This window comes from Limulus polyphemus, unplaced genomic scaffold (genome assembly GCF_000517525.1).
Source record: "Limulus polyphemus unplaced genomic scaffold, Limulus_polyphemus-2.1.2 Scaffold798, whole genome shotgun sequence".
In the NCBI taxonomy this organism is placed as follows: Eukaryota; Metazoa; Arthropoda; class Merostomata; order Xiphosura; family Limulidae; genus Limulus; species Limulus polyphemus.
In genome coordinates, this window is record NW_013666408.1 from 219,306 (window position 1) to 242,474 (window position 23,169).

Here is a 23,169-nt window from a genome sequence, read left to right on the forward strand (position 1 = left end):
TTCCCTCTAGTCTATCACTACTAAATTACGAACGGCTAGTGCAGATAGCTCTCATATGGCTTTGCGCGCAATTCAAACCAAAACAAACCCTTTAGATTATTCTGTTAAGCTGTATCCCTGTTTGGAAATAATAAAACAAAGCAGGCTAAGACACATAGTTTAACATTTTAGATAGAAGAAGTGTATTAATAACATAAAGGGAACATTGTTTCATTTCAGGCAGAAATCATTATTATGCAGGTTCAAGAATGATTATACCATATTCTCACTGTTCACTTGCGTTTTTCTTATTTCAGTGTTAATCTTCAGGAAGTGAACTCTCTAGACAGGTTAAAAATAAAATAACCATTTGATTCGAACAGTTTTATCTCTATGTTTGATTACACTGATTAACTGGATCCTTGCTTCCAGTAATTTGATAAAATTTTGACTTTTTTAATCACACTTCAATTCCATCGGAGAGTCATTCTAAGCCATGAAGTTTATTCTTGGAGCAAGCATCGTTCAGAGTCATTCCGAAACGGTATTAGACACCCATTTCCACATGTTCACTGCTAGTTTCAATCGTTGGCATTTTACTCAAAATATCTTCACACATAGATCTCCAATGAATCTGTATAAGTAGTTGGAGTCATTTTTAGGCTTAGGTAACTAGAATTCAGCCATTTTTCTAAGCCAATAATTAATCTGAATTACGGAATTTATAGAAGCTGATGCTAATCAGGTATGATAGAGATAGTATGTTGTACAATACTTATATGACATTATTATGTGCGACGTCTACGAAATCAACTGCTTGATTTATAAGCAAAACCAAGATGCATCATAACTACCCTTTCACAAATAATACTTCATAGAACTTTCAATGGATTGCACTTATTAAGTTTAAGCAATAAAACTAGTACTTTATTTTTGAGCACATTATCTCGATTTTAATACTGAGCCGATTCATCTGTGCCCCTTAGGTGTCAGTTGACAATGCATAATTTAAGCGTTGTCTTGGTTACGAGATCTTTCACTCCATAAATCTTAATTGTACCTTCAGCCTAGAACTGGCTGGTAGTAAATCGATCCTGGCATCTTTATAAACAAATCCAATTTGAGAAGGTCGTCGATAATGGAGAATCCTGATCGTTAACTTCGTGGGAGGGAAGAAGTGTGTTAAGAACATCGAGGGAGGTGGTGACCATGTGGTTCAATCCGTCGTATGTCGCGTTCAAGACTCGTGTGTACCCGTCAAGTGTCACTTACCGACATGCTTCAAGACAGTCCCATTTCGCCTTCATCCTCTTGAGGCGAAATTCACTAAGAGTGAGGCTGAAAACATTCCCCTAATCTCGTTATTTCATTAAACTAAGTCGAGTTGATGTTCCTTTTCCTAAGGCGAAAAACATCGAGGTTCATCAGAAGACGGCACAAGGGACAGACGTGGAAGGTCAATCCATACTATATCCCCCCCCCCTTGTGTTTTATTTATTTCTTATTTCTCTTATTAGCTTCAGACATTACAAGACATCTCGCACACATCCGAGGATGTATGAAGATTAAATGTATGTGTTTATTGATATATCTTACTGCAACGTGTCAACTGTTATACTGCACTAATTCTGTACAATGGTTTGATCATAAAGACGTACATTATATGTATATATATATATATATATAAACAGAAAACAAAATGATTAGTTTTGAAAATATCAAAAAGTTAAGTTTTGAGTATTATTATGACAATATTGTAAATGGTGAAACAGCATGAAAATCGTATTAGGTCATTTCGATTAACTCAAATTTAGCAATATTATTACACTAATAAAAATCAATTTCAATATTTTATCTCGTACTCCATAAGCACTTAGTCATAACTGAGCATATACGTATACAAAAGTAGCCATCAGTCCGGTTCATGACAGGCTTAAGTATCGTAAGTAAGTGGGAAATATTAATCTTAAGTGTACTGGAGTTTCAGTATAGTTTTTGCCTTATATCCAACGAGTATTGAAGTACTTAATGTTAGAACAAATTTCATGGTAGTCCAAATCTTAATGGATTAATCATCCCAAGTTATAAAAATTCCACTGTAGACACCAGACATTTAGTTATTGAATTAAATCTCGTGCACGTGATTATATCTTGCAAAACTTACAATTACGTACAACATGTTTTATAAAAACAAGAAAACGTAATGGTTTTTTTTACAGTTTGTATCATTGTTTAGATTTCTGTTATATTGCAGCGCAGAAACAGTCTGAGAGTATTATACAAAAGAGTGGCTTGGCTATAGTATTATACAAAAGAGTTGTGTTGTACTTCCGAATATTCTTTTTGTGCTATTTTCAATAATTAAGAGTTCTTCACGTACAAAACAAATGTTGAACATAGAAGATCAGTTTGATAGATTTAACTCAATTCCAGCTTGCTTCATGTTGCATTACCAATTTCCAACTTTGCTATTAAGAATGTTTAGGTTTTCAACAGAATGTGCAGTCAGCCGACTGTTCTCGAATTCATTAAACAGAAACGCAGTTCCACGGTATAGTAAATTCCTTCTAGATTTTCGAAATATCAAATTACCACTCATGACATGCGTGTGGTAAAACTCTCTTAAAAGGTTTTCAAGAATAATCGATTACGCTCCCACTGAGGATTTGCATAAATATTGAATAGTTGAAAAGGAAAAGGCCGAGATTACGCTGATCTTTGAAAGATAGTTTGTGGAAAATAGATGTTGGAGAAAATGAGCTTTTAACATCATTCAAAGAAACGAAAAAAAGATCTGTAAAAAAGGTTTAAATAGTTTATAAATGTATGAGTGAATTTGAAATTAAGTTAAAGTGGGAATTCAGTTTGAGTGTTTATAATTCGATTTTCGTTTTATTTTGAATTTGTTACTTTAATCTTGGGGTGTGCTAATGAACTACCTATACACATAATATCTCAAATCTTAATCTGTTCCCCCAACTGCCATTTTACTCAAGTGCCTAACATTTCAGTTGGCAACCTGCACAATCGGTCTAGCAGCACCCACAGCTTGAGAGAGTCATTTTCAGAACATTGTTAACATTGCTGTAAGTTCGTTTAAAAATCTCAACTTGAACTTTACTTTCTAATCGGAACATGAAGGAGAGTATTTGGTAATTAATTCTAATTTCGAATATATCGAAAACCCGATTGATAATAAATCTGTGATGCGTGATAAGTATTGAAGTACTGAAACTTTTTAAACTTCTCTAATATCATAATGCTTCAATTTACTGTAAACATTCCATTTAGTAAAACAAAAAACTTTATGTAAACGGATGCAATTTCTAGAACGCCGAAACTTGTAGACGAATGCATTCATTAATGTATTGAATATTAAACTGGTTACTATAACTTAAGGAATATTTTTCTTTACTTTAAGTATAAAAGTTCTATGAATGAAGATTAAGCTAGTATAAATGTCTCAAGTAGGTTCGTATGGACAGAAACTAGCTTATGAATGAAGGTTAAGCTAGTATAAATGTCTCAAGTAGGTTCGTATGGACAGAAACTATCTTATGAATGAAGGTTAAGCTAGTATGAAGACCAAAACGTTGTGAAATGTTATCCTAAATTGTCCCAAGCGTTTGCCGTATGATAAAATAAAATACAAATCTAGTAAATTAATCTAACTAAATGGGTGTATATTTTTTCTACATAAAATCCTCGACTTTTTTTTTAATTCTGTGGGGCTTAAGCGGCTTTGCAAGCGTGTGAAATAGCAGTATGAGTATGCATAGGCTGTGTTTAACTCACCCATGCACTTACCTTCCGCAGCGAACTGGTTAATAAGAACGTGGGTTACTTTATAGAATTAGAAAGGAATACAGTTGGTAATTTTATCATGCTTCTTGTTACGCATAGAAATAGAAGTTTACATAGAGTTGAATGAAATTTCAAGTAAAATGCCGCATTAAAAGTATTGACCTTAGAAAGTGAAATGCTGAGTCTACAGACCAAGATCAAAATAAAACTCCACATAGGAAACGAACTAAAACTACGTCATGCACTGTGACTATGAAATCACATCAACATGCAATAAGCTTTATTACATTGCATGAAAAAAAAATATTTATTAGGTTAATTTCTTTCTACAATAACATAACAGTCACTAAATAGTACCGCCTGGTAGCGGCATGCCTTGCTTGCCTATTACGCTCGTATTGAAACATGAAGCGCTCCACAGGGAGTTTAAATACTATAAGAATAGAGAACAAACGTAGAATGTTCGAAAGTAAACTCCAGGGAAATAAGCGTTAGATTAAATTTTGTTGTACAAACAAGTATTTCATTTATCCTCTAATAGCCCTCAGGCACTCATGCACGCTCTATAATTTGGAGTGTGTGCTATTCGAGACGACAGAATGAGATTTGGGAAATTAGCGCGAAATGAAACAACCGATATCAAACAAAAGTTTCTTTAGTGATGGAAACATCTCATGTCATTAAAGAGATGCGAATAAACAAGACTGCTTAATTGAAAATAACTACGTAAGGCCGAAAATCATTTCTGGTAAAATCTCATTTAGTTTAATTGGAATCTTTCATATAATTTCCATTCCTCAGGGGGTCAGCTTAATTTCTATTCGTTCTGGTCGTTTTTGACGCACGCCAAACAAAGTAAACTACGCGATGCACAGCTTCTATGGTGTGCTTGTTTATCTTTAATATGTTTAGCTGGGATTTGAACGATATGGGACTTGGGACGACAATCTGTTTATTTCTTCCTAGAGGCCTCCGAAACTTAATGAGGTGTAGGATGCGTTTATATTTACTTTAGCGAGTCGTTCAAATATAGCTTTTAGTACCAATGAGCCGCATTACACTGACAAACAGTATAGCATAATATTTAAAACAATTTTCTAGGTTCGACGAGCAGAACAAGGCTGTGTCACTTAAACAAGCATGAAGCGACTTGTTCGATTATATTTACGTAACGGAACCACAAAACTAGCACACACTAATGACCTCCTGTATAAATAGCTAATTTAGAGACGGGTGCACGAGCATACAAACATTTCAAACGTGTAACACTATTATTAATGGATAAATTATATATTTTGCAAGCAAAATTACCATTTATGATTTAGATGAATCTATATACAGCAAATTATATTAATGTGTCCTGTACTTGTAGCTTCCCCCCCCCCCTCTTCCCCGCAATTACTAATCCATTCAATAAGGCCCTGTAGATTAATGATACATATATGATTAATGCTGAAGCCTTACAGACCTAAACGACTCATTAACCTTTTTTCTCAGTGAGTGTTTACGAAGACTGATACCACTGAATTTATTTTTAATACATATACATACATATATACATATCAGATAATTTACTTTTGAAATAACCGAAAATGCACTAAAGAAAAACCAGAAACGACACAAACGGTACAAAATTGCTTATTTAGATATTTGTTAAAATATATGGGATCATTTTGGCCACAGTTACCAGCTAAATTATATTACAACCCAGAAGACATATCGTTTATAAGAGAAATGGGGCTTTGAACCCTTCGTCGATTAAATTTTAGACACATAAGTTCTACACTTTCTTTTAACACAGGTTATTTTTTTCTTTTTTATGTCGGATTCAAGTCATCATAACTTATTTTATACTAAACGTTCATTTTATCGTCAGGAAACTGTTCTTTTAACTTTTTTTGTTTCTCGTTCGATACAAAATATGTAAATTGCATTTTATACTATCCTACAGAAAAGCTGTTGACAACGAGTGAGCGATTTAAGTAACGATGCTTCACAGTGTTTAATGCTGGTTCTTTAAATAAATACACATCATGGTTTGAAAGGACTCATGATATAGATATCTGTGGATATCACTCTTACTAAAATTGAGTCTAAGATCTTCATTTTGTTTCTTTTCGAATTTTTCGTTTGCAACTGTACAAAGGCAATTTATTCAACAGAACCAACCGCCAACTCTTAGATTATATTGTCGACCAAACAATGAGATTTGACAACAACTTGTAGCCTATCAAAAGGCCCTAAAGTGTGGATCACATTTTGTGACGAGAAGACGCAAACCGTGATCTATCTGATTCACAGCCCGAGCACGCTACTATTTGTCCACGCCCAGCTCTTTTTTTGTTGATTATAGCTGTTAGCATTTCATTTACATTTTGGTGTCAAAACACCATAAAGCAAATTTTATCTTCCGAGGTTTGGGTTAAATTATTTTGTGTTAACGATAACTCGCAAACATTTACTGAATCGTTTTCTAATTTGTAGAAAACAGAGTTTAGCTGCTTGATAAAATTTATGAATATCATTAGAGGAAGCCAGCGGAATAGAAACAAGATATCGTATAAGTTATGATTTCGCTAAGCCTTTTTTTTTTTACCGAACTTGCCTTACGTGTTCTGCTATACCGACAATTTTGAGAAAGTTGATACTTCACTAAAAATATAATTTTACAATATAGGGTGATTTAAAACCTAATATATACCAAAGCCCATTTATCTATGTAGTCATACTCTTAATTCAATTTCAAGTTTATGTTTCTACCGTCAAGCCATCTTACAACAGAGGGCGCCAGCAACAGAAAATGTTCGACTCTTTAGTTACCACAGGCTTAACTATAACGTGAAAAATATTCATTCAATTTGGTTTACAAATAACAATTTATTTTTGTGTGTACAAATGAACATAAAAACAGAGCAGATAGGCACGTTCTCGTTTTGTAACGAACAACAACAAAAAATAGCTTAAATCGCTAATGTTTTAAATTTTTGATGATACTTGTAACATGTTATGTAACGTTAAACTCTCATTAGCACAACAATATTTGAAACTCATGTTCCAGTGAGTTTTAACAGTAACTACATACCTAACATACGTAAAACACATACGTATTAGTTAAAAAGAAACGTTATGAACTCGGAAATATACATATACCGTGTATTCTTAATCTGTTTGATTTTTTTAGTACTATTACAGAAAGGTTGAACAAAATGGCAAGAACCGCAAGAATTCGGATTGTTATGCCTATTCCCCATCACGTTAGAACCAAGAAGTAAATAACTGAGAACAAAGATTATTCCTAGCGCCCTCTAGCACACCAAGATGACCTCAAATCTACATCCTGTTGTTATATGTAAGCACTTGTGGCCTCTCAAAACAAGTCAGATTTAAATGTTTAAATTTCTTATCATCTAATTCATACAAACGGGTAAGGACTAAGATACCACGTGTTTATAGTATGAACTCTCAATAAATTTACTGAAATGTTGCACACAGGTGCAGTATTCTAAATATCGATAAACCTTAATCAAATTACATTAATAAACTAATTGGTTCAACAAAACAGTCTACATTTGGGCATTCAGAAGCAATATAATTTCACTATGCATACAAATTAAAGTTTCAAAATTCCCCAAAGGACGAAATATATTTGTCCATAAAAACACAATCACAAGGATGTTATAAAAGATGAAAATATTTATGGAATCATGAAGTATCAGATCTAACGTTCCATCACGTTCATTATACACACATACACACACACAAATCTTCCACAAATTAAGTGATCTACTAAACTTTGGATATATATATATATATAAGAGCATTTTTGTTGATTAAAATTATTTGATTTTTTAGCTAGAAAGACAATGACTAAAAAACTTTAATGTAGGCAGTCCTCTTAATTTAATGTATAATTCACTCGAAAGGGCAACATTTCCATTATCACAAAGTTTTTAACGTTCTAATAAATATGGCCTCCGGTTGGGTCAGTGGAAAGCCTACTGATACAATAATATCATTTGGAGCTCGATTCCCTGTGGTAGGCGGAGTGCACCTAGGCCATTATGTAGCTTTGCACTAAAATAAAAAAAAACTGTCAAATATAAAGAAACGGAACTCTTATGGATTAGAGAGAATTTCGTCCACCCAATGTTTCAACGAACAAATATATCATTATTATGTAACCAAATATTATTTTTAAAGTTGCTTGATTTATCTCAGAAGTGTGGAGTTATAAATCAAAATATCACTTTGTCTCTTAAGTAACGCCATCTGATTTTGTGAAAAGTTTCATGACGCTGCAAATCTGTTGAAGTAACTATATATTAGATGTTACAGTAACATCTTGTTTAAGAGCTTTATGATGTAACTATATATATGAGATATTACGGTAACAGCTTAATGATGTAACTATATATGAGATATTACGGTAAAAGCTTGATGATGTAACTATATATGATATTACTGTAGCATCTTATTTAAGAATATAGTAATGTACCTCTACATCAGATCTTGTAGTATCTTGTTTAAATGCTTGATGATGTATATCGGATGTTACGGTAACTTCTTGTTTAGAAGTTTGATGATGTTCCTGTATAGTAAGTTACATCCATAACTTAAATTTCCTCCAGTGACAAAGTGGTAAGTCTCAGGGCTTATAACGCTGAAACCGGTTTTCAATGCCCATGGGGAGCACAACACAGATAGCTCATTGTGTAGCTATGCACTTAACTACACACAAACAAACAATTATATTCCTATTAGCAATTTAGATGGTTTCGATCAGTTCGAAGTTTATATATTTGACATTAAAGGTAGCCTAATTTTATTTATATTAACATTTGAAATATAACATGGTTTCTTAAACTGCCTCTTAGGAGCCTTAAAAGACAGCAACTGCGTAGATTTGCAAATTTTCTTGATTGCATAGTACTACATCAAGGCATAGACCATTTTGTTCTACACATTATGCCTTGTTGAAATGTTATTAAAATTAAGATTGTTAATTTCATCACAAGATGTGTTTGTTTATTTCCGCACGAAGCGGTATAATAGGCTAACCCGCTTTATCCACCGGGGGTATCGAACCTCAAATCCTAGCATTATAAGAAATCAAGTTTATCGTTCAACCATCTGAGGACACTTATCATCAAAGCAGGCGAAAACATCTCGTAAAGAGATAACAATTTCACAGTTCAAGAACAAACCTTATTTTTCCATTGTTGATATAATAATGGTTATTATTATTGTTTGCATTATATGAGTGACGATGAAATCTCGCTATTTTATTAGAGCAGAGTTGGCGGTGAGTGCTATTGACTAGTTGCCTTCCCTCTAGTTTATCAGTTCAAAATCAGGAACAACTAAAGCAGATAGCCTTTGTGTATTTATTTGCAAGTATCTGAAACAAACAAACAAGCATGCGCATTATGCAAAGATTGAGTGCCTTACATTAAAACAGTTTTGGAGCCTCACACATCAATATAGTCAGTGAAGCCATGTACATTAAGATTTCCAGCGCCGTTTCAACAGTCCGATCTCAAATAAGTCCAAAATGACTGCGTCCAGCAACTTATCCAGTATGTCTTCGTATGGAATAGCTTGAATACTCATTTCATTTTCCATTTGTTTGAGGTATGTGACTGTTGAACAAATATGTCGTGGAAGAAAATTGTATTGCTTTTCTGGGAGGAGATCCTTCTTGATTATGTTACGCACTGTTGTCTGATTCACGTGGAAAGCTTTTGCTACTGATCTTTGTGTTTGTGGATTCTCATCTGTTACAAAACGCCGCAATTTGCTTAGCACGGCACAGTATGTATGACTTGTTATAGGTTTATTTCTGGATAGTCCTGGCCACTCAAGTTGATCCATATTCCTTCGTTTTCCAATATATTATGTAGAAGGGACATCTTCGTCTTGGAACTTCTACATTCTCGATTTGAACACATCTTTATTATCTGCGTGCATGAGTATTTTGTGTCGGAAAGGACTGTTACTTGACATTCCCAAAAGCGATAAACTTTTGGTGGCATCGCACTACCAACGAAGTGCCAAACAATCTTAAAACGTAGTTCTCATATATTCCGTTCCACGGGGATCTTATATCGGCTGTGGTTGTCAAATTGACTTGCTAATTCACATATTAAAAATGTTTTCTTAATATAATGTACTAATCCTTTGTATAATAAAAGTGATGGGTCACATTTTCAGCCTGAACGGCACTTTATAGGAAAAGTGAGTGAAACAGCCAAGTCAGTGACCCCAAGACTCAGTCACAGTCATCCTCAGCGATTGACCAAAGAGAAGGATACTAATGAGTATCATCCGCCATCCCCAATGGCACAGCGGTACGCCTGCAGAATTTCAATGCTAGAAACCGGGTTTCGATACTCGTGGGGGGGACAACATAAATAGCTCACTTTTTAGCTTATGCTTAACAATAAACAATCAAATCTATGCGGCTGCTGTCAATCAAATAGCGAGAGTGGCTGCTACGGTTGAAATCATGGAGCGTTTTCCACGGCATAACATGACTCATACCTCGGACTTTTCGTTCTGCAGCCAGGCACGATAACTACTTTATCATGCCCAGCCTACCAAATGTGAGCGAGTGAATCGATATTGTTAATGTCTAAAGTAAATTGATGTTCTACTAGAATTCATTGTAATGTATCCGCGTTTAAATGGTTCAATTCCTGTGTACAATTTAAAGTCACTGAAAGTACTTGCGTGAGTAAGAAGTCAAATTGCGTCTAGAATTAAGCAGTATATAGAATATGTAAATATATATCAGCCTAACGCAATGGTAACTAGCCCAGTGAAATCCCCTGTGTCCAGAATTAGGCATCATATACAATATGTAAGAACATCACAACCCAATACAACACGCCGTGTATTTGTTTGTTTGTTTTTGATATTTGTGCACTTGTAGGGTGAAAATAAATTTATTTCTGACCACCCCGGTGTTCAGAGCCTCGAACCCCTGGTTAGATACCCTGGCTTAACACTAAATTACTACCATGTTCTTAGCTTACCTTCGCCCAACACAATGGTAATTAGCCCATTGAAATATTTTGTTTCAAGATTTAATAAAAAACATATGAAATACGCAAGTACATAACACGGTGTTAAGACTTAGTAACCCAGTGAAACCTTATGGATTTTACATGCACAGTTTTGTTTGTTTGTTGCCAACCTAGGGTACTGAAATCCGAATTTTAGCGTCGGAAGCCAGCAGGCTTACTGCTGAGCTACGTGGGGAGGGGGAGCAGACGTACGTATTAATTTCATTCAATTAAACCACTATAATGAATTATTGAAACTAAAAATTACCTAATTTTTAAAACTGCTCTTTAAGTTGAACTCAAGCTGTTAAGGTAACGTCGTTTTGCTGATATTCTGTAACGAATAAATGAGTGGCCGGGAGCTTACAGAGCTTTTCCATGTTAGTGCCTATTAATGACTAAATCTGAAGTGAATTGAAATTTAAAACTCAGGTAACTGAAACTTGCTTTCTTAGTAAACGTTCGTGATGTCAGTGTTAATAAGATGTGTTCAGTCTACTGGGTGGGTCATAATGACCCCCTCGATAAAAGCAAATGAAGTTACAAGTACCAAACTAATTGATCTGTATTTACATGATCAATGAAATATTCTAGCATTAAAAATGTTATCCATGCACATGTAATATAAATATACACGTAGAAAGCCGCATAAAATACAAAAAAAAGCTATTTATCTCATTAGGGTGAGGGTGGGTTCTCTATTTCCCATTCGCTTTATATAAACAATCCCCTTCACACACACTCCACATTACAATACCTATAACGCAAGTCATTTGAGAAATATTAGGCTACGCGATTCACTGATCCCACCGTGAACTTATCTCGTAATTGAAAAAAAAACAAAAAATAAAGCTATTCTGTTCCCTACAAAGTAAATAAAATTGAGTAGAATTTAACTGGACTGACTTTTAATATGAATTGACTTAAATGCCTCTCGTTGCACATTTCGGACGCACCACTTTTGATGCCCAAATACCACTTCGACCATTGAAAGATCTTTGTTAGTCCGTAGACATTCAAATCTAACACGCACTTATTAGACGAAATATGACGAAATGTGAGACGTTCAAATAGCTATAAACTGTTTGTTTTTGTTTGTTTTTTCTAAATGTACTGAAGCAAAACTGTCTTATTATGTAAAGAAAAGTTTTCTTCATAATCTAATACATTCACTTTCAACTTATAAAACCAACAACAACTGATCAACATATTTACTGGAGAGGGGACACGAAAAAGCACTTAGTAATGTTCGGAAATAGTATATATATATAGTGGTGAAAAAAGAAACCAGTTCGTTCAGTAGAGTGCTACTGGCACCATATCATTAATGATGCTGCTCTCCTCCTTCAACTTATGAAAAGCAAGCTATGTCAGAGCTATGTCAGACATGATGTTGTACATTCCTAGTTTTAAGGTAATTTATTTTAAAATATGTATGCAATAGATTTTCCATCATTATTTAATCGACGACCTTTTTTTAAGAAGCACATGTTTCACGTTACCACAAACTAGCTCCACCATCGTGAAAGATAGTGAATGTGCTAGAGTTGTCCAGGAATGATGTTACACGTTAAATATGTTACGAAAACTTAAACATAAGTCTCAGCCCTATTTAATGTATGTTGTTCTTGTTGTTTTTTTGCTATGTTACAATACATCGAGTAAAAACTTTATAGGTTATCATTCAATCAGAACACTGTCAATGCACATGTTATTGAGACACAATATGTGTTGCTGTTTCTTTTACTTTTACGCAAAGCAAAAACGAAAGCTATCTGCGCTAGTCGTCCCTAATTTAGCAATGATAAACTAAAAGGAAGGCAGTTAGTCAACACCACCCATCACCAACTCTTGGGCTACTCTTTTACCAACGAATCGTGGGATTGGCCGCGTCGTTAAAACGTCCTAGCCATCAGACCATGTCAGGCCCAGAACGTGTTGTCAGTAAATTTAGAGCAACATTTTATTTATAACTTAAGGATTTGAACATCTTACAGTAAAATATATATGCCCCCCAGTGGTACAGCAGTATGTCTGCTGAGTTACAACACTAGAAAACGTGTTTCGATACCGTGGTGGGCAGAGCACAGCTAGCCCATTGTGTAGCTTTGTGCTCAACTTCAAACAATCAATCAAAATAAATGTTTACCAAAAACACCTTATTTGTACTTATGTGTACTTATAAGGACACCTGACGTTATGGTTACAGTGTGAATAAATGTCAAAAACACTTTACATTTCACTTTTGATCTATAAATCAATGATGAAATGTGTACTTATAGGGTCACCCGACGTTCTGGTTACAGTGTGAATAAATGTCAAAAACACTTTACATATCACTTTTGATCTATAAATCAATGATGAAATGTGTACTTATAGGGTCACTCGACGTTCTGGTTACAGTGTGAATCAATGATGAAATGTGTACTTATAGGGTCACTCGACGTTCTGGTTACAGTGTGAATCAATGATGAAATGTGTACTTATAGGGTCACTAGACATTATTGTTACAGCGTGAATAAATGTCAAAACCCTTTACTTTTCACTTTTTATCTATAAAATTCCTAGCACGACGATGTCATCTATAAGTATTTGTCTTATTAAGTTATTTGTCTCAGTTATTATTCCACAAAACATCATTTTAATATAGAACATGGACAGTCGTTTGCCTGAATCAGCGTGGTTTATAAACATATCTAAAATATTTTTTTGTTTACTAACATAAGAAATGGGTTTAGCATCAGACAGTACGATGGTTAGAAAAACGAAACAACTCTATAACGGTTTCCATGAATGAGCTTTAACTCTGACTTTTCTGATGCTGAGCTGAATTTAAAATGGAAAATGATTACCTTAAAGTTAGATGAATAACTAGAACAGAGCGTGTAATACAATTACGGTATTCCCTTATGCATCATATCAGTATAATGGTAAGCACGGCCGTAAAAGTAAGCCATTTTTCACTATAATCTAGGTATCTGAAGCGTTCCATCATTTGCAGCGGAATGGAATAACGCTCAAGGAAATAAGACATTCTAATCTTGTCGCCTTAAAGCCCGGTTTTGAATTACACACATATACTTACATGTACATTCCTTCGCTTCCAAAGGGTCAGAAAGAATAGGTGAGTGTTGCTCAGAAAATCTCTAACTAATGACTGATATGTGAATAATATATACAGTTCTTAAACTAATGTATAGTTTTAACTTAATGGGCCCAACCCAAGTACATCATAGCATAATTTATTGCCAGAATGCATACCTAATCAGTGGTAGGATAAATAATGGGCGATTTACGATATTCCTGTCTACTCAGGAGAGAATGCAGTCTGAGAGGTTGAAATACTGACAATGCTACGCTTTTGAACCTGCATAACGCTATATAACACATTTTTTTATTTTTACCTTTATTACCTTTTACTTTTATTTTATTTTTTAAATCTCAAAACATCGCTGTAGGGTATCATTTTGTAGATAATAACTGTCAAAACATTATCTCCTCCTTATAAATAATATTCTGTTTTAAAACAGTGTTTCTCCACATGTTTTACATGTGTTTAACATGCGATGTTGCTCAGTTCTCTCGGTCTTCAATATGTGGTACACTTACAATTCCTCAAAAAAATTCACAAATACATTTTAGTCGTTTAATTATTTTATATGTTAACTCTATTCTTTCTTTATTGTTACTTTCGTTAACAGTATTGGTCAGAATGTTTAATATATGTAGTATTTTAGTCTCAATTTTTATTAAACAAATTGTTTTACATTCATAGCTTTGTATATAGATTGATCAGCGATAAATAGCCTGTTATGTAGCTTTGTAGCAAACAGGCAGACAAACCAGCAAAAATATCATTAAAATCAAGGACATCCAAATGAGGAAAGTAAGAAAAATATATTTAATTAGTTGTACTCATTACTGGGTTGATGTTTTTTTTTAGTTTTGATCTAACTGAATAGCTTGCTCTGTTCAGAAGTTGGCATTACAAATATCGCTACTGCTTCTCTTGAACTCTGGAGGAAAAATAAAACTTTATAATTTGTTAATTAACCTACATGAGTTGTGGTGTTTACATTGAAGTATATATTTAATGTTATTAATAAGAGCTATAATATTTAACATCATTGATTTAAGTGTACAAATAAGAACTCTGCTGTTTACGTTAACAGTATGTATTTATATCTATCAATAACAGCTGAGATGTTTTTGCTCTTACGTTTTTCTGAGAGCCTTACTTTGCCTTTTAAAATATGAATACATAAGTCCTTTGTAAGATACGGTGTCTATACATGAACATGCATAGAATACCCATTCCATCCAAGAAGTTTCTTTGGAAAATCAATTCTTATGGATGTATTGTTATATGATGTAGCGTTGTAAATTAAGAGCCCGGCCTGGCATTACCTGGTAGTTAAGAAGCTCGACTCGCAACATGTAGGTCGCGAGTTCGAAAACCGCCACCGAACATGCTCGCCCAATCAGCAGTGAAGACATTACAATGTTACGGTCAATCCCACTTTTCGTTGGCAAAAGAGTAACTCGAGAGTTGGCGGTGTTGACCAGCTGCTTTTCATCTAATCTACCACTTCTAAATTAGGGATAGGATAGCGAAATAGCTTTCCAATAGCTTTGCACGAAATTAAACAAACAAATTAGAGCTCATTGAGCGTACAATAACAGTTAGTATGAACTATAAAAAATAATTACTTGGTGAGAGACGTTACCAGACCGCTTTTTGTGAGCGAGTAAGTTTTGTAAGTAAATGTTCAAATATTAAAAGGTTTGTAGGTTTTGAATTTCGCTCGAAGCTACACGGGGGCTATCTGCGCTAGCCGTCCCTAATTTAGCAATGAAAGACTAGAGGGAAGGCATCTTTTACCAACGAATAGTAGGATTGACATTATAACGCCTCCACGTCTGAAAAGGTGAGCACATTTGATGGGACAAGAATTCGAACCCGCGACTCTCAGATTGCGAGTCAAGCACCCAAACCACCTGTCATGCCGGGCTACAAAAATTAAAGTTCATGACATCTTGTGATGGATCGTCTTTGTTCAGACCGTGTAATAAAGTTAATTCAGATCAGAACATTAATAAGACTGGCTTTTACTATATTACAAGCTAATAGGTCGCGTGACTTGCATAAGAGAGAGAATGACAAAAAATAAATAAATAGGCTGTAATTGCGAGTTGTAACCTGCTTGTTGTTTGCTTGTTTGTAATTAAGTACAAAGCTACACAATGGGCTATCTGTGCTCTGCTCACCACGGGTATCGAAACCCGGTTTCTAGCGTTGTAAGTCCGCAGACATAACGCTGTGCCACTGGGGGCATTGTTGTTGCCTGTGCTTTATTGGGTCTTTTTTTGTGGGTTATTTTATAATATAGTTCAAAAAGGGGTCACAATATTATATAGTCAATAGTTCAATTAATATTAGATAACAATATTATATAATTAAACTTCAACTATAACTATAACTTGTTTGAGATTATAATATGAAATACGAAGTCTTATATTTAAATATGATTAAAGGTTGAAAGGAAGAAAACTGTAGGGGTTTAGTTAGAATGTATTGTCCGTCACTCAGCTTTTACTGGTCACAAACCAGCCATCACTATCTGAGAAGAAAAGATAATACTCCTAACAACAACTAGTGTTGTTTCAAAATTTCGCACAGACCTACATGCTACACAATGGCTATTTGTTCATAGCCACCCCTAATATCGAACTGCCAAACTACTTTGGTCTACTTTTGTCTGGTTCAGTAGTAGGATTTAACTGTCACTCTTATAGCGCACCTATGGCCCCAAAGTGCGGAACGCCTGTATGCAGCCACTGTTAGTAAGTCATATTATTGGAGAACCACAATCATGCAACACTTCAACAAAGAAATTAAATGTTGTGTCTGTATGTCTGTCTGTCCATGACGAAATGCCTTCAAATTCTTGACCTCTGATAATCTGGGGTTCGTGGGTACGTCCCAGAAAAATTTTAAAACTCCTTATTTTAGCGTTAACTTTCCGAACCATGATCGCTATAAACGTTTCAGGTGTTCTAGGATCTCCGGCACACCTAGAAATGCAAGTTAGATAATATATTGAAAAGTATTATATCAATATGAACTAGGTGATCAGCAGAGGTAAATTTCTGGAAACTTTTATACAAGTATTCAGTAGAGCTGCATGACGAATGACTTCCATATATGCCATCCCGCCATCCTGCCTTAAGACCAATGAAATAAATCCCGCGCATAGCGCAGGAACATTTGCTGGTCGTAATAAAACACATTAGAAAAATACGATTACATTTTATCATAAGAAAATAAGACAAAACGTATATGATAAAGATACAATATATAGCCAAGCGTGCATCAACTTATTAAAGATAACAAATTTTAAACTTAAAGTGTGTGGGCTTACAGCACCATTTTTGAAAAAAAAAATAAGATCGTCTTTTGGTAATAATAATGTCTAAAATGTATGAACAAAAATGTAAAAAAATTGTAAGGAACCAGGTTTACTACTTTATGTTAATAAAGTATCAAAGTCCATTATTGAATCCTACTTTCGATACTGTATATACACCACAACATTGTTAATAGAAAACTCGATAAGCGTTTTAACCAATGACTACAAATGTAATGAATATTAATTTTCAGTCCAGCCCACTTATAATATAGGATATAAATAATATTTAACTTTACATGTTCGCAAATGACGTCCTCAAGCTTCCAAGTTGCGGATCCCTTCAGAATATTAGAAGCAGAAAACATAACACAAGTGCATACTGCACGGGAAGAATTGCAATATAGTTTATGATCAGGTTAATGGTGTTCTTATACAAAGATATTTGCAAATGTATAACTTATTTGTTTGTTGTTAAGCACAAAGCTACTCAATGGGCAATTTGCGCTGTGCCCATCAGAGGTATTGAAACCCAATTAACAAGCAGACTTACCGACGAGTCCTCCTGGTGAAACAGCGGTAAATTTACGGACGTACATTGCTAAAATCGTGGGTTCGATTCTCTGCTGTGAACACAGCATATGGCCTAATGTGACTTTGGTCTAAAACAAACAAACCAATCAAATTTACCGCTGAGCCACTGGAGGCCACAAATTTAGAAACATTACCAACAATACAATAAATACGTAATAACTTTCTACGGATAAGTTAACGTGCTATTTATTTATTTATTGGGCGAACTGGAAGTATGTAAGAGGAGTGAGAACAAACTTACGTTGAAAGGGCTCATTTTTCTTGAACCAAATTTAATTGGTTATTATTACCAGAAGAACCTTGGGAAAGTAACTGGAATAAAGAGAAGTTGTTTAATAATAATACTAGAATTAAAATCATCTTATTTACATTGAGTACCAACTGTTTACAATAAAATAAAATGGCCCGGCATGGCCAGATGTTACCAACTGTTTACAATAAAATAAAATGGCCCGGCATGGCCAGATGTTACCAACTGTTTACAATAAAATAAAATGGCCCGGCATGGCCAGATATTACCAACTGTTTACAATAAAATAAAATGGCCCGGCATGGCCAGATGTTAAGGGTGCTCGACGCGCAATCTGCGGGTCGCGGGTTCGAATCCCCGTCCCACCAAACATGCTCGCCCTTTAAGCCGTGGGGGCGTTATAATGTGACGGTCAATCCCACTATTCGTTGGTAAAATAGTAGCCCAAGAGTTGGCGGTGGGTAGTGCCTTCCCTCTAGTCTTACGCTGCTAAATTAGGGACGACTAGCGCAGGTAGCCCTTGTGTAGCTTTGCGCGAAATTCAAAGCAAACAATAAAATGTTTTTTATAGAAAAAATATATCGATTATTGATAATAAAATAAATTTTAAAACTGGTTTCTGCGATCAAGCTGCTTCCCTGTGGTCGATGATTGAAATTATGACTAACGCAACGCTGCCTGTACTGCGCAATGATAAACAAGCTGCGACGGGAGTCCTCAATTTAAGGGAGGAGATCATGTGATTTTGCAGGTTCTAAACTCCTCCAGCGTGTAAATAAATAAATTAGCAATAAATAGTGAGCACTCTAGTCCCAGTATGGATGTAATGACGCTATCAGGGCACACTGATCATGTTATTTCTCACCAGTAAGACAGTGGACACATATGTGGTGATCCATCTCGTATTACAGATCAAGCAGTGGTACTCGGCAGATAGAACTAAGGGATTAACTCTTTATTTACTGTCCGTAAGTTACTTTTTAACTAAAGCTGCCTGGATGCCACCTAAAAATATATTGTTCTATAAGTTAGTTTGGCAAAATTGTGGCTATTCAGTATCAATGATTGTCACGGTTCGTAACCTGAACGATCACTTAAGTTTACAGATTTACAACTCTAAATTCCGAGGTTCGATTCCTTCGGTAGACAGACCGCAGATAGCTTATTGTGTAGCTACAACTACACAAAGCCTAAACATAGGATATAAACTAACTAGCAATAGTATTTAACAACAATAATAGTAAATTAGTAACTAGACTTAACTGACCTTAGAGGTTATTAATCATAACAGCGATACCGTTCTTTATTTAATCCTTAACTCAACGCAAATTATTATATTGCCTACTAATTCTAAGGTTTTAGAACCTATCACTTTAGTAGTAAAGGACAAAACTTAACTACTCCTTGCTAGATGATAGGATTTTTCTGTGCATTCAGTTTAGAGACTCCATTTGCAAACTGTAGATGGTTACTTTCTAGACCAACAGGGTATGCGATTTCATGATACTAGATCATCTGTTACCCCCTTGAGGATCTGCTGTCTTCTAACGATATAGGATCTGATAGTTTCTGAAGCTAAAGCATTTATTAATACTTCAACTAGCAGATTTGCTTTCTCCCCACATCTAGATGATCTGCTACTTCATGCATCTAGATGATCTGCTGCCCAGATGTAGAAAACATCAGATCGTCTAGATGCATGAAGTAGCAGATCGTCTAGATGTAGGGAGCAGCAGATCCTCTAGATGTAGGGAGCAGCAGATCATCTAGATGTAGGGAGCAGCAGATCCTCTAGATGTAGGGAGCAGCAGATCATCTAGATGTAGGGAGCAGCAGATCATCTAGATGTAGAAAACAGCAGATCCTCTAGATGTGGGGAGCAGCAGATCATCTAGATGTAGGGAGCAGCAGATCGTCTAGATGTAGAAAACAGCAAATCCTCTAGATGTAAAAAATGATCTGCTGCTCCCTACATTTAGAGGACTTGCTACATCCAACAACTGAATGATCCGGTAATCTTTAATATTAATATTAGATGAACTATTAATTTTTAATACTAGAAGACTTCTTACTCTGTAAAACTCGTGTAGCTTTGCGCGAAATTATAAACAAACAAACCATACTCTGTAAAAACTGGGAGATATTGGATGTTTTATGAGTTTCTTTCTTTCTTATGAAAATGTATTAAAAGATAGTATTTTAACTTTCAACTGTTTATCGAAGATGAGTAGCCGATTTTCAAAAATACTACGTAGTTTTCAGGTTTTCGTTATAAGCTTTCATCTTTCATGCAATTATGAAAATATTTTGACTACCAAAAATGTGCAGAGTTTGAAGTTTTTTTTATTTATAAAATTCTCCGTATAAAGTTTTTGATAAAATTTTATATATTCTTTAATCAAACACGATGTCTATGTAAAACTTAAACGATGCGGATAATTACCCCCAATGTGTTACGCAGAACTATTCATGAACTAAACGTTTAGATAGAACTAAAACGCTACGTACAATTACATCAAGGTGTTGCAAAAAACGGCCCACAAACTAAACGTTTAAATAGAATTCGAACACTGCGTATATCAAGATCAATATGCTACGTAGAACGTTCCATACACTAAACGCTTAGATAGAAGTGAAACGCTGTGTACAATCACGTCAAGGTGCTACGCAGAATAGCCTAATAAGTAAAAGCCTAGTCATGAAGTTCGTAATTACTCTACACATACAGTTTGGAGTCTTGCGACTATATTTTAATAGCTTACAACAACAACAACAAAAAAAAGGCTAAGAGTATCGAAAATATTTAAGACATCGAAATATTTTCTGATCATATTACAACAACAAACTCTGTTGAATAATACATTTTACATGTTCAAATTAAGCTTATAAAGTTGTTAGTAAACGCAAATAATTATGAAATATTTTAAGTATATTACTTTATTTTTCCTTTATGTAGTAGTTTTTTTCATGAAAAAGCTCAGCCGTCTAAGCCAGATGTGGCCAATGGTTAGCGCTACCGGATTCATGGAGGATTCATGGCTCGCGTCCTATTTTCGCAATAACGCACGCACTTGTGGCCAAGTTTGCGTTACAAAAGTGACGATTAAATCCCGCTATTCGATCAGAAAAGAGTAGCTCTAGAGTTGGCGGTTGGTGCTGTTGAGTAGATACCCTCCCTCTAGTCTATCGGTTCAAAATTAAAGATGACTATGCGCATATATGTAGACCTTGAGTAGCTGATGGTGAAAACCTGAAACTCAACCGTTAAGTTTAGAGCAAACTATAGCTCCCTAGTTGATGTCTCTGATGCCCCCCCCCCAGATTAACCCTTTGAACATGTTATAGGTCCAAAATACGTGTCTTTCTATCGCTTTTTATGTCTTCTATAAAAATTTGGGGGTCCGGCATGGCCAGGTAGTTAGGGTGCTTGACTCGCAATCTCAGGGTGGGGGGTTCGAATCCCCGTTTCACCAAATATCCTCGCTCTTTCAGTCATGAGAGCATTACCATGTGACGGTCAATCCCACAATTCGTTAGCAAAAGAATAGCCCAAAAACTAGCTAAATTAGGGACGGTTAGCACAAATAGCCCTCGTGTAATTTTTCACGAAATTCATAACAAACCATAACAAATAAAAGGTTGATATTCGTTACGTAAGTCGATAGGTTCAGAGTATTTTCTATCTTAGCGCCCCCTACACCAGATTAATTGAATAAACCTGTCTATCTGTTACGTGTTGTTTCAAGGCCCCCGGTGGCTCAATAGTAAGCTTAACGCTTATAACGCTAAAACTCGAGGTTCGATATACATCGTGGGCACAAACAAGTGTTATCTCAAACTTCTTAATAAAAGTCATCTCTCTGCTAGTTAGCTTCATTAAACTGAAAGAGATGTGAACAGTTAGGCTAATGTTTTCTAGTAACTGTTTCGTAGGTTTTAAAGAACCAGATCGAATTCTTCAGCAGAATGATTGAATTATGTAAATATCAAAAGAAACTGAAAAATTACTTTGTTATCGACGGGCAAAATGATCTATAACAACAATAATTCATGCCCCGCTGTCATTTTTCAAAAGAGTTAAACGCGAGAGCTAACCCTAGTGGTAATCTCTAAAAATATTAATGTTACTACTTATTTCTCGTGCAGCTGATAAAGAACAGAAACTAAGAGAGATTTTTATGGTTACCCCCTTGTGTTTCAAAAAAGCAACTACAAATGCGATTAACTGATAATTTTATGTAACAAAATTATAGGATCTTTCAAAGAATGATTATTCTTTTCATGATAAAATATCTTATCTAAAAAACCTACACAGCGCTTTGGCTACTAGATGTTTATATCAACGCAAGATTAGAGTTCATTGTTAAACTATTATGACTCAATTTACTATTATCTAGCATATTCAAGATCCAAGTTTAAATTAATATCAATTACTTTAAATCATTCTTAACCTAAGTTTGAATGATAATTGACTTGTTATTTTGGAATTTATTCTTTGAGCTATGTTTATTTGATTGTTCGTTTTTGTTGTTGTTTTTTTGCATAAACAGTTAATTTATATCCTATGTTTAGGTTTTGTGTGGTAGTGGAATTAAATATATATGCAATAAAACCCCTTAAGGATGTAGCAATTCGTTACGTGTTAGTTTATATAATCTTAGTAGACAGAGAAGCAGGGAATCTCAAGAAAATTAAAAATACAATTATATAAGCAGACAAGACATAAAAAATACTAAACAAATTGATAAACAGACTAATAGATAGATAGAATGAAATTAAGAATAGCTAAGCATACATCTCTGCGATGGGGATTAATTTTCTCTCAAATGTGGCTTGTATTACATATTAGAAACTCTAACGGAACTGTTTTAAATTCGTTCACTATTACTTAGGATATTACTTTGGACGTTTCAGTATTTTGTTTGACAGGTTCGTTAAGTCGTGACTTTTAGTCAAAGGTTAGTTGCACGCACGGAGACTCCCTGCCGAGAACAATAATGGAAATGAGCTTTTGACGGTAGCGTACTGAGCATGCTGCTTTATACTCGACGGAAGACCAGGCGGAAGAGGC